General features: G+C 38.4%; 1 long non-coding RNA gene across 1 annotated transcript in view; it reads left to right on the forward strand.

Annotated features, from left to right (window-relative positions):
- The first annotated feature begins 200 nt into the window (after positions 1–200).
- Positions 201–12144, forward strand: part of LOC107728670 (uncharacterized) — a 17680-nt gene continuing 5736 nt past the window's right edge. The window contains exons 1-2 of the long non-coding RNA XR_001638497.1: positions 201–293; positions 1933–1942. This is a non-coding gene — a long non-coding RNA (uncharacterized LOC107728670). The remainder of the gene's footprint in view (positions 294–1932; positions 1943–12144) is intronic.

Genomic DNA, 12144 nt, shown 5'->3' on the forward strand with positions numbered 1-12144 from the left:
GCCTGAGTCACAAGATGCACATCCCTACTATGCAGTGCTAACATTTGTTTTGCAGGTGTAAAATTATGAACAGAAAAGCTAAATTACTGTTTTTATCGCCCCCGTCTCTCTTAAACAGTTTTTATTAATTCAAGTTTATTTGTATAGCGCTTTTCACGATACAAATCGTTGCAAAGCAACTTTACAGCAAATTAAGTTTCTACAATATTTAGTGGTAGCTTATTATTGGTGACTGTCAGTTAATTTACATATGGCAGAAATGTATGGAAAAATCCATTAAAGACGTAATCATAGTTTTGCGACTTTAGGGAGCGTGATGGATTCTAGCATGGTAGAAGACTAGTTAGGTATGCAGGAGCTAACCCATTAAGGGCCTTATAGGCAAGTATTTGACTTACTAGTCATATGGTGCGTAGCGTCCTGGAGATGTTGTCCGACAGTATTTCTGCTCCGACTCTGCCTGGGGTGCAGGCCATCAGCACAAAAAAGCCTAGAACGCTCCCAGAAAAGATTCCAATTATTAACAAAAAGCAGTTTCTGTTCTTTACACCATGACAATAACCATTCATTTAAAGCAAAAAGTCTCGATCAGATTTATTATCATGTAATGTAAGAACATTGACTAATTTATTCATTTAATTTGCTTGAAAGTAAACATTTTCAATTAACTGTACACATACTGGTGCCATTAAGTTTGCTTTTAATTCTACACCTGCAAAATCAGAGTTATGGATGTCTACACAAGTTTTCACGTGGCATTTGCAAATTGTATTTTTCCAAATAGGAAGCTGGAAAATCTCAGCTTTCTGATCTGGATGAAACCGGCAGAGGTCACGTAAAACCAGTCAATCAGATTAGAGCTCGCCAGTTGATAAGCGCTTTCCAGTTTTGAATGCAATATCCATCTGATGGTCGTCTGAGGCTACGACTATTTTGGATGCCGCCTATGCATGCTCACTTGGTTTTGGACCAAAACTAATAATTAGATGAAGGCTTGATAGACTTAACCTTTATCAGGAATAATGCAGTGTATTGTTCTATAACTTACTTCGTCCAAAACACCTTCAAAATGGGAAAATACATTTTAATCATGCTGCAGATAACCTCCTGGTAGAAAGCACTATCTAAACGACACACTGAACTACAGGGTCAATTCTTCACACTAACAGAGCATCATTAATATCCCCTCTTTGGCAATGCCTGTCACAGAGAGTGTGATAAAACATTGTGGATGCTATCATTTTAAAGCCAACTCTTGAGACACAGCAGGGATTGTTGTGTTGGCACATCGCGATTGCACTGTTCTTTAAACCGCTGTGCGCACACCATGTCCCCTTTTACTGCATCTGTCAGCAGCATGACAAAGTCTCTCCAGTGGGCGTTTCATTACAGATAACAGCGGTTTGCAAGTAAAAAGTGCCACTGTTAACTGTTTACTGCATCATGCTTTCTGCATCTGAATGTTTTGCACTGATAAAACATAGAACACTAAGGATATCCAGGGTTTCATCAAACTGTATTAATGTATTAATGCTTTATGTAAATATTTATGAACAAGTTAAAGGGAGTTAAAGTTAAAGACATGATACCAGGATGTGTTCTGAGGTTATTAGGTTAAGCTCCAAAATAACCCGTCATTATATCTTACATATACCAGGACCCAGATTTTAAATTGGACAATCCTCATTGATTTTTTTATTCATAGCGAAATATGACTTTAAGGTTTCCTTTTATTGATTTTTTTTTTTCAAACAGGGGTATGAAGTGTTTGAGTAATAGTACTTCACTACTTATGCATTGTTTTGGGGAATCAATCTTTCAATTATTTTTCGGTTTTTATTGAGTCAATTTAGAAAACTGTTGGGAGCATTTTTTGTTCGTTAAATGCAAGCTTTTTTTTTTTTTTTTAAGTAATGACTAAGCGACCAGCAGCAGACAGTGAGTTGAAACCTCTTCCAAATGCGCTAAAGGCACACACTCTGCTGCTGCTGCTGCGGGACACTAAACACCGTCGAGCTGCTCTTAACAGTCGCAGTAGCACGGTCTCGTGGTGTTTCCACCAGTGCAGCAAAATTTTTTTATCACCATAATTGATGTTTGTCTAAATATAAAAATAAGGAGAAGCCTAAAACAGGCCCGATGCCCGGCCCGCGTCTGAGCTATGACGTGAAAATTGGCCCGAAGTTCGACCAAAAGGCATAAATAAGTCGGAGCCCGTTGGGCCCAGGCTGAAATGTAGGGCTCTAAAGTGGATATTCCCGATTCCCTATCACTAACCGTTAACCAACAAAATCAGAACGTTAAATTAGATTTAAATTAAATTCAAAGTTAGTGCATGCGCAAATAGCAGCACAAACATCAGAACTATAAGGATTCACACATCGTCACATCACACACCTGCAGCCCTTCTGTGTAGGGAGAAAAACAGAATAAAACAGCATATATAAAATGAATAAAATAAACAGTCCTAAACTAATATATTTCACTTGAATAACGAACATATTAACCAAACCAAATAAAAAAAACTGCACGACAAGTCTACACCGAGTTCCGTTTCATTTTTGTGATAGAGCTGCAAGTTCAAGGAAACATCTCGGTTACGTATGTAGCCATGGTTCCCTGAGAAGGGAACGAGACACTGCATCCTCTAGCGGTTGCTATGGGGAACACCTTCAGCGTGACCGGTGTCTGAAGCCTACATCTAAACATGACAATAACATTGGCCGGCGACAGCCTATGATGTCACTACTGGCACGACCACAGTATAAAAGGGCGCCGGGTGAATACGTCATCCGCTTTTTTGTCTGAAGCTCGTATCCGAAGTATGGCAAAGCTTTTAGAGGATGCAGTGTCTCGTTCCAATCTCAGGGAACCATGGTTGCATACGTAACCTGAGACGTTCCCTTCCGAGGGAACTTCAAACTGCATCTTCTAGCGGTCGCTATGGGGAAAGGTATACCCATGCTGCCATGCTGAGGGGAGTGCATGCCAAGCACTAAGGCGAGCACTAAGTACCAACTCTACCAACATAATGGGAGTTGCCCCTGGGATGCCCTGACAGCTGTCAGTGACATTATCCCCTTCAGCCAAAGGCCTGAGCTGCATACCCCAAAGAACTCACCTGTTAAGGGCTGGGCTTGAGAAAGCCTGAACCCAGGGCAGAACTCAAGGCTTGGAATCAGGAACAAAGAGATCCCTTTAAGGGGATACGGCCAAGCATCTAGGACCATAACTGGACCCTGGCCTGTCACCCAGGGTGCTACCGTCAGCTCTGGATGAGTATTGCTCAAAGGAACTGACTTGACAGATCCTTGGTAGCAGCACCCTGCTCAAGTGGAGTGGGGCCCAAGGCAAAACTGGGTCCTGAACCAACTCAGAGAAAGGGTACGAGGCTGGCAGCACATAACCCATACCATACAGGATTTTAGAAAAGTGCGCAAGGTGCCTAGTGTGCACACTTACCACGATGTGGATTTTAGAAAGTGCACAGAAGCTCAGTGTGTGCCATAACATGGATTTAAGAAGCACAGTTACTGGGGCTGCTTCCTAGACAGGCCTAGGAGCGCTATGTGACTGTGATACACTCAGGAAGCAGTTACTTAATTCAGTCTTCGGAAGTGCACATACCCAGAGCGCATGAGAATTGGGAATAGCGTATCTCATTGAAAAGACCCTCCATATGAGGGGAGCATCGCCACTCAGTCATGACAGTCACAGGACAGGCTCCGGTGCATTATGCTCGTACATAACTGAAGGAGCGTGGCACCCAGCTCTCAAACTGAGAGGCGGTTACAATGCTCGACTCGAGTAGCAGTATGGTCATTGATGACCCTCTAGAGTGAGGGGAGCACTACAAGCTTAACCACAAGAGCAGCATATCAGGGAAGCAGAAAGGGGGTCTAAGCACCTGGTGTTGCTGACTCACGGAGCCCTGGGGAGCAGAGAACTCAACACTCGGGATGAGAGGGAGACACAAACAGCATGCTCATAGGTAACCCTCTAGAGTGAGCCGGGCAACGCCATGCTCACCCATAAGGGCAGCCTTGCAGGGAGGAAAGAAGGCCTGATGACCTGGTATGGCTGCCTGAGGGAGCTCAGGGAGAGGAATAACTCAGCTCAACCAGAAAGAGCGGTCTATAACCCTGGGGCAGACTTCTTAGCTCTCCGGTAGAGAGGAGAACTCACATGTTCTGCTTAGGAGCGGCAAGCTCACAGATGACCATCCCGCAGAGAGGGGAGCACTACCATGCTCAGAGACGTAGGCTGACCGCAAATGGGCACTAGGAAAGGGGTTCAGCTGCGAAGGGAATCACACGTTCTGTCCGGGAGGAGCAGGCTCCAACTATAGAGGCAACTGACCAAGGAGGCGACAGAGACGGGCCTGACAGCTTGGTATAGCTGCACATGGAGTTCTCGGGAGCGTCTACAAACTCGGGTAAATAGTGAAGTACTCACCTCCCCTATCAGTACTCCTGCGAATGAATCACGATGAGCACGAGCCGTCTCCTCATGAGTCGAGCACGTTCAATTCATGCTTATCTCTCACAAGAAATAAGCAATGAATGCAACGAGCACAATCAACACCCTCGAGAGCTGAACGTGCTTGCTCTTCACCAGACACACACAACACTTAAGCCGTGTGAAACTGCGGGTAACAGAGCAAAGCCTCTGGTGAGAGAACATGCACTCCTAGCCGTGCTTAGCTTACTGCTAACATAAACAAACAGTCAGTGAAGACGAAGAAGAGGATGACGTATTCTCCTGGCGTCATTTTATACAGTGGTTGTGCCGGTAGTGACATCATAGGCTGTCGCCGGCCAATGTTATTGTCTTGTTTAGATGTATGTTTCAGACACCGGTCACGCTGGAGGCTTTCCCCATAGGGACCGCTAGAGGACGCAGTTCGAAGTTCCCTCGGAAGGGAACGGAGAAGGCTGAAAGCACACCCTATTTGTTTTCTTTAAATTGACTTTGGCGTGCAGAAAATTGTGCTACTGATACACATTTTCATGAGATCTGGCTACTAACGGAGAAACAAAAAGAGTGCGGTTCGAACGTAAATTTATAATTAATGGCATGGCTGGTTCAGTCTACAGAAATACGGGACACATATAATAACTGCTGAAATGTTTGCGGGGCAAATCTCAGGTCAGTATGAGTGCTCATGGTACGCACAGTGCATACAGCCGTACACCTGCAGGCGCCACTGATCTGTACTACATTTGAGTTCTAATCAAGTCAAGTCACCATTATTTATATAGCACTTTTTACAATAAAACTAATTTTTCTAATAAAACCTGAATATTTTTTGACTCAAACAAACAAACAAACAAACACACAAATAAATTAAATACTTTTTACTCTATTACAGTTTCATGTGGACTTAAAAGTACAAAGTAGCCTATACATGTCATAATTACTTCAATATGTCCTTAATGATTTTAAAATAAAGAAATTGCATTTGTCTCTACCCTAATGTCACTATCACACCAAGTCATCATACCCATATAAGTTTAACTTTGTTAGATTCAAAATTTCAAACCATTGTAAAGTCATCTGCTGCTAATTTTAGCTGAAAATATAAACACATGTCAGAATATTGTTTTCAGTTTAACATCTGCTGTGTCTGACAGGTTCTTTACAAATTTGTGGCATCAGTAATACAAAAGTCTTAGGAAATCAAATGTTTTAATTGTCAGAAGTAAAAGAAAAATACTTTTTACTTAATAAGTACAATATGTACAACAATACAATAAAACAAGTAAAAAAAAAAAAATCAACATGTTTAGACCTACTGTATTTTACTTCACCTGTTTAATGCTTCTTCCTGTCGTGTTTTAGAGCTTTGCCTCTTGTGCTACTCAGCTGTTCTTACTGCTTTCTATGAATGTGCCTTTAACAATGTCTAGCTAGTATATGTCTCTTTACTTTTAGCAAGCTATGTTTTCAAAAACATCTTTAAAATTAATGTAAAAAGAGTTGCCCTAAGGGTAAAAGTTACAATTCATCTTTTTCAGAAAGGTAATGATTTTATTTTTTTATTTTTTTATTTCTCCTTTTATGATTTTATATTAAAGAGAAAAACAAAGGCACTAGCAGTGCTTCCAGAAACTGTTATATAAGCAACAATTACATATTGCACATCAAAACAATATAGTATGACACAATACAAATTTTAAAAGTAATATAAAAGTTAAGCACTTCCTTTGTAGAATGGACCATTTTCACAGATGGTGTGTTTCTGCTTTAATTTAGCTGGGTAAAACTTTTTCACATTTTTACAATAATAGACATGCTTTGATATATGTTTCTATCACTCTGTTGCATCCATGTATTGATTTGGTATTAACAAATAATTTTATGAGCGGATTTTTTTTTTCCCAGTTACAACGGTACAGGGATGGAGAGGACACAGTAGCTGGGTTTCTATCCAAAGTGGCACATTTAAAGGGATAGTTCACCCAAAAATAAAAATGATCTCATTGATTACTCACCCTCGTGTCGTTCCAAACCCATAAGACCTTTGTTCATATTTGGAACACAAATTAAGATATTTTTGATGAAATCCAAGAGCTTTCTGATCCTGCATAGACAGCAATGGAACTACCATGTTCCAGGCCCAGGAACATAGTAAGATGTTTGGGAACACAGTCGAGTAAGACAGTTCTTGGAGGCCGTTATACAGAGATACTTTGACAACAGACTTTGCTCGGGCATTTAAGAATGACCTTAACAACATTTCAGATGCTGTGCAAAGAGATCGGTCTGCTGGTTAGTAAGTTTGTGCTGTTCCATAGCTCAAAGTCACATTACTTTTTTGATACGTATGGAGGAATTTATTCGGTAAATGCGTTTCCATCTTCCATTATTCACATTAACCCTTTTTCACACATGGCAAAAACCACCTTAAGAGAGCATAAAACCTTTTTTTGAATTAGTTTTACTTAATTTTATTTATTTAGTTAGTTAGTTTGTAGTTTCCACATTTCTGATGTGATACTTCAAGAATTTTACTTGAAGTATTCTTACTTCAAGTAATTATACCTTCTTCAAAATGTAAATAAAAACATGATGATGGAAATATACCTAGTGAGCACTGGTATTTTTACCAATGGCCAATTGCTGGTAAAACCTAATTTATGTACTCACTATTCAGTAAGCATTACAATGTTTAAAAGGAGAACAAATTCAAACATTGTCAGACTGGCCCTATGGGTGATTTTCTAAGACACAAAGCTCTTGGATGTACACTCCATGTGTCATAAAAAGTCAAAAGGGCTTGAAACTAAAGATCAACTGATAATCAGTTTTACCAATATACAGTGTACTTTCTCTGGTGGGTCTATATAAAATAGATCATTCTTTAAATTATATAAATCATTTGTGTGTTCTGTTATTAAGCAATTACATTTCTCAAATAATGCTATATTGTAATTGAGGTCAGATTCTGTGCACATTGTGAGTGATTCGGGAAAGGAATCTGAGGTGAATGGTTCTCCTATAATGCACGACGAATGTGCTGTCGGCCGCTCTGTTGCAACCTGTCTGGTACTCAGTGGTAAACTTGTCCTTCTGTGTGATGGTTGCACAGCCACTGTTCCCGTGATTAAAGTGTCTGTCACTGCTGGCTCTGCATTAAACACAGCAGACTGAACAGGACTGGAATACAATGGCTGGAAAAAGCAGAGGGAAATGTACAGTATATATCAAGATTGTATGGTGAATAGATACACATGACCAGACTCATATAACATATACTGAATAACCGTAGGAAGAAGATTTGGATTAAATCTAGTTACAGTGTTAATGGTTTAGGTAAATTGATGTTCCAGGCCTTAATTCTACCAAATCACAGCAGCTTTAAACTTTGTTGTCAACATAAAGTGACTTGACCACTATCCAAATAAATCCAAGAATGAAGCCAAGTCTCAATTCAGTATGCAAAGATGTCAGATAGACTTCTATTGTTTTTATATTGACCAAACTATATGTTCTATCCTCTAACCCAACCCTAACCCTAAACCTACTCTTTACAGAAAACCTGTTTGCATTGTAACACTTTCAGATAAACATAATTTACTATTTTTAACATGTTTTTCCCCTTGTGGGGACCGCAGGCCGGTCCCTACAATGTCAAAAATGTCAGGTTTTACTATCCTTGTGGGGACATTTGGTCCACACAATGTAGCATAAACAAGCACACACACACACACAAAACACCAAATCCTGCCTTTTTTCTAAATTACAAATTAAAAATGCATGATATGACCCCTATTAGTGATTGAAGTAAATTCTAGGAATTTTTTTTTTTTTGAAGAATATCAATAAAGAGCTATCTAGCATTACAATAACAGAGTGAACAGATGTTCTTGCATGTTTTATATAGCCACAGATGGATGAATGGATGGATGGATGACACCACTGTGCATGTTTGAACGTGCAAACTTGAACATGACAAAATCCTTTGTTTTTCAGTGACAAAATTGGCAGAACTGTGTTCTAAGGTGTAAAACATTCACATATGGACAGGCCCAGTCAATATATCCAAATTATCCCCATAAAATGCTGTCCCCTCACAAATCAAGTACTTCTCTATAGGGATCCTGAGTGCCAACATGCTGTGCCATCTTAATGGCTTTCAATAGATTTTAATGACCTTTCTACAGTCGATATAATCAGATCAAAAGCCGCCATGAATGTACAAATTACAAATAAGTATGATACACTACTGTGACTCTATCTGTGCCATCATAAAGCTTTATGATAAAGTTTTACCGCAATTGGATGACCAACACAACAAGGCTATGTCAGATATATTATTCATTTTAACACAAGTCTATCCTCTCTGCAACCGATAAGTAAAATGTGCACACATGTTAGCAATCCATTCTCACAGGTTAGTAAAATGTTAACATGTTTTAGTAATCCATGCACACAGATTAAACCAAACCCACAAATTAAAAGGTTTAAAGCTCCTCTGCTCTCCTCATCAGTCATTCATAAATTATAGTTAATATAATTATAGTTATGCTAGCCTAATAAAGTCAACATACTATTGAACATACTTAAGGGCAGGCTTTTATTATTATTAGTAGTAATATTATTATTATTATTATTATTATTAAAACCCTTACTGGACAACAACATCACAAATTTGAAGGGCACCTATTTATCTTTACTATAATGTGTAGTATAGCAGTTTGTGCATGTAAACAATCTGCATGCAAATTTATACATTTGCATACTGCCTGCTTTGGTCCACCCTCAAAGAACAGTTGGTTAACTGATTATGCTATGAGACACTTTTTTTCACTACTGGAAAAAAAAGAAAAAAAAACATTGTATGGACTTCAAATACCGATGCATACCATAGATATAATACAGTTTATAGCTGCTAATGAAGCCTTGAGAGCTGAAACATGATTAAGTTGTTACATTTCCAAAACATTCTATAAGTGATTAACTAACCCCAAAAAAACTGGGTCAGCTGACCAATCAGAGCAGATTTGCCTGTTTGAAAAGACGGCTTTTAAAGAGACAGGAACTAAGGAGACAGATAAAGGGTAAAAACAGGTGCTGCACACTGTTTTTTGAACTGTAAATCATTTAAAGGTATGTTTACATCACAACAATTATACTAAAAATGGAAAAGTATTTTTTCCTTTGCGTTTTTGAAAAGTTTTTGGGTACAGATGACAACATTGTCAAAAATATCTGTTTACGCAGATCTGCGCAAATGTCTAAAATGCTTTATTATGCCAACACACATAGCAGAAACTCAGAACATCCTAGTAGCCACTAGATCAATGTAATAACTGCCAAGCAATCATTCACAACACCCCAACAATTTGCTAGATATTACAGTACCTAGCATCAAGTGAGAACACTGTAGAAACTGCCTAGCAATGACTTAGCCATCACCTAGAATAGTAACTTCCTAGAAATACACATGTAACCATTCAGAACACAATAGCAATGGTTTACGGCATGTATAACCTGTAATCAAGCCTCAGCCAACAGGAAAATGGGATTCTTTGCAAACTGGTTCTTTCGGACAGTTTGTTTCAGTGAACAGGGGGCTGTTTTATAAAACAGGTTTACCAAATAAGCCAGGCTTATTTCAGTTAGTCTGACTTATTTTGAACCAAATAAACTGACAATAAGTCAGACTAACTGAAATAAACCTGGCTTATTTGGTAAACTTGTTTTATGAAACAGTCCCCTGGTTCAGTTCACTAGTTTGCTTACATCATCATGCAATGACAATTATATCATTAAAGCACCCAATAATTATGTGAAATGTGGATGTTTTACATGTTTAAAGCATATAAAGTGATAGTATAGTCTTCATCAGCTTACATTTTTACATAAACAGTGAGAAATCCATACATACATTTTACCCCTTCATTCAAGTGCTTGGTTATGCATGCACATATCACTGGCTCATCAGTTTTTCAGTCAGAGTCGGAACTGTTTTCTCAGTACAGTGACTGTTGGAGTAACTGGAAAGCTGAATGAGTTGGCAAAAACTGGCATCATAGTATCATATGCATTGGTATATTGGCTAATTTCGAGTCCGAGTAACATTGAGGCACACCAAAAGTGAGTTTTGATTGAATCTGGACCGTTTGCCTGAGGCCATGAATTACAGGTAATAATGTTGTAAATAATGTCCAGTTTCTTGCACAAACCAATCGTTTTGCTTCATAAGACCTCAATATATCATCAGGAGCCAATGATATTAAGTTTGTTCCTTAACTTTTTTTTTTTGCCACTTACTTGCATTAGATGAATTACCGAGGATCACGGTTTCAGCTTCTTTACTGTTCTACTGAAGAAAAATAAAGTCACCTACATCTTGAATGGCCTGAGGGTGAGTAAATCAACAGTAAATTTTAATTTCCTTCCTGTAGACAGATTTAATTGGGAGTTATAAACAGCTGTATGTGTGACACACAGCATTACCTGAGACTGAAGATGCACGTGGGAAGAGTCTAGTTTTATTTATGACCAGTGCAATAGTCATCAACAGATTGACGGCTATGTATACAGTGTACATATGTGGAATTTTTGTATTGACCTTTACCAGATTAAACATGCTTTCTTATAAAAATGGACATGATTCAGCTGATTTCTTATAGAAATGTATAAAAAATACATTATGTAACAGTGTGAGCTGAACTGAGGTTTATTTATGCAAACAATGGAACAGTTAATCCATCCATCTATTTTCAAAATGCTTATCATTTATGTCATTATTCACCCATATGTAGTTTCAAACTGATGTGACTTTATTTAAAAATACAAAATTTGTGGAAATTAGTGATTGCTTCTAAAAAGTCTGCTTCTCCTTTTGTTATAGAAGAACACCATTTAGAACATGAGGGTGAAAAAAGGATGACAGAAACATAATGTTTGGCTATTCCTTAAAAAAAAAAGTGTTCCTTTAAAAAGCTAGCATGCCTATACATTTTAGCCATTAAGAGTAATTAATCATCACTGTCTATGTGCTACACGAGGCCTCCTTTAAACATTCCCCTTAAAAACACTGACAGCATTTACTCCTTAGTTATAACACACAGGAGAGTACTTGTTTTTCCTGTCAGAGGAATACATAGCAAGTTGAGATGACTGCAGACACTGTCTTGACATTGTTCACGATGTGTCACCTCATGCACTTACATGATGGCTGTAAACAATATTTATGTTATTGTGGATTGTTATTGGCCTCTGCCTGGTCCTCCGAGAAGAACTGCTAATGCTTCTGAACACAGAGAGGTAAATAGCACATGAATGAACTAACAAGGTCTAGAAGACCATAACACTGTATTTGTTAAGCAACAGTGCAATAACACATGAGTAAGTTCATACTTACAGTGATGACTTACAAACCCCCCCCCCAAAAAAACAGCAGAATTGGCTATTATTAAAGCTTTCTACATATTTCCGTAATTATTTGCCATTTAAATTAACAATTAACTATTAATGTTAATGTCAGACCTGCAGAACACACTTGAAGGACTATCTATCATCTATCTATCTATCTATCTATCTATCTATCTATCATCATCTGAAAAAAATATATACATAAAAAGAGCAGCATGTTTTTTTTTTTTTTTTTTTGAATAATGATAATTTAAACTT

The sequence above is a fragment of the Sinocyclocheilus rhinocerous genome, unplaced genomic scaffold, assembly GCF_001515625.1.
Source record: "Sinocyclocheilus rhinocerous isolate Xijiao unplaced genomic scaffold, SAMN03320098_v1.1 scaffold1388, whole genome shotgun sequence".
NCBI classification, from domain to species: domain Eukaryota; kingdom Metazoa; phylum Chordata; class Actinopteri; order Cypriniformes; family Cyprinidae; genus Sinocyclocheilus; species Sinocyclocheilus rhinocerous.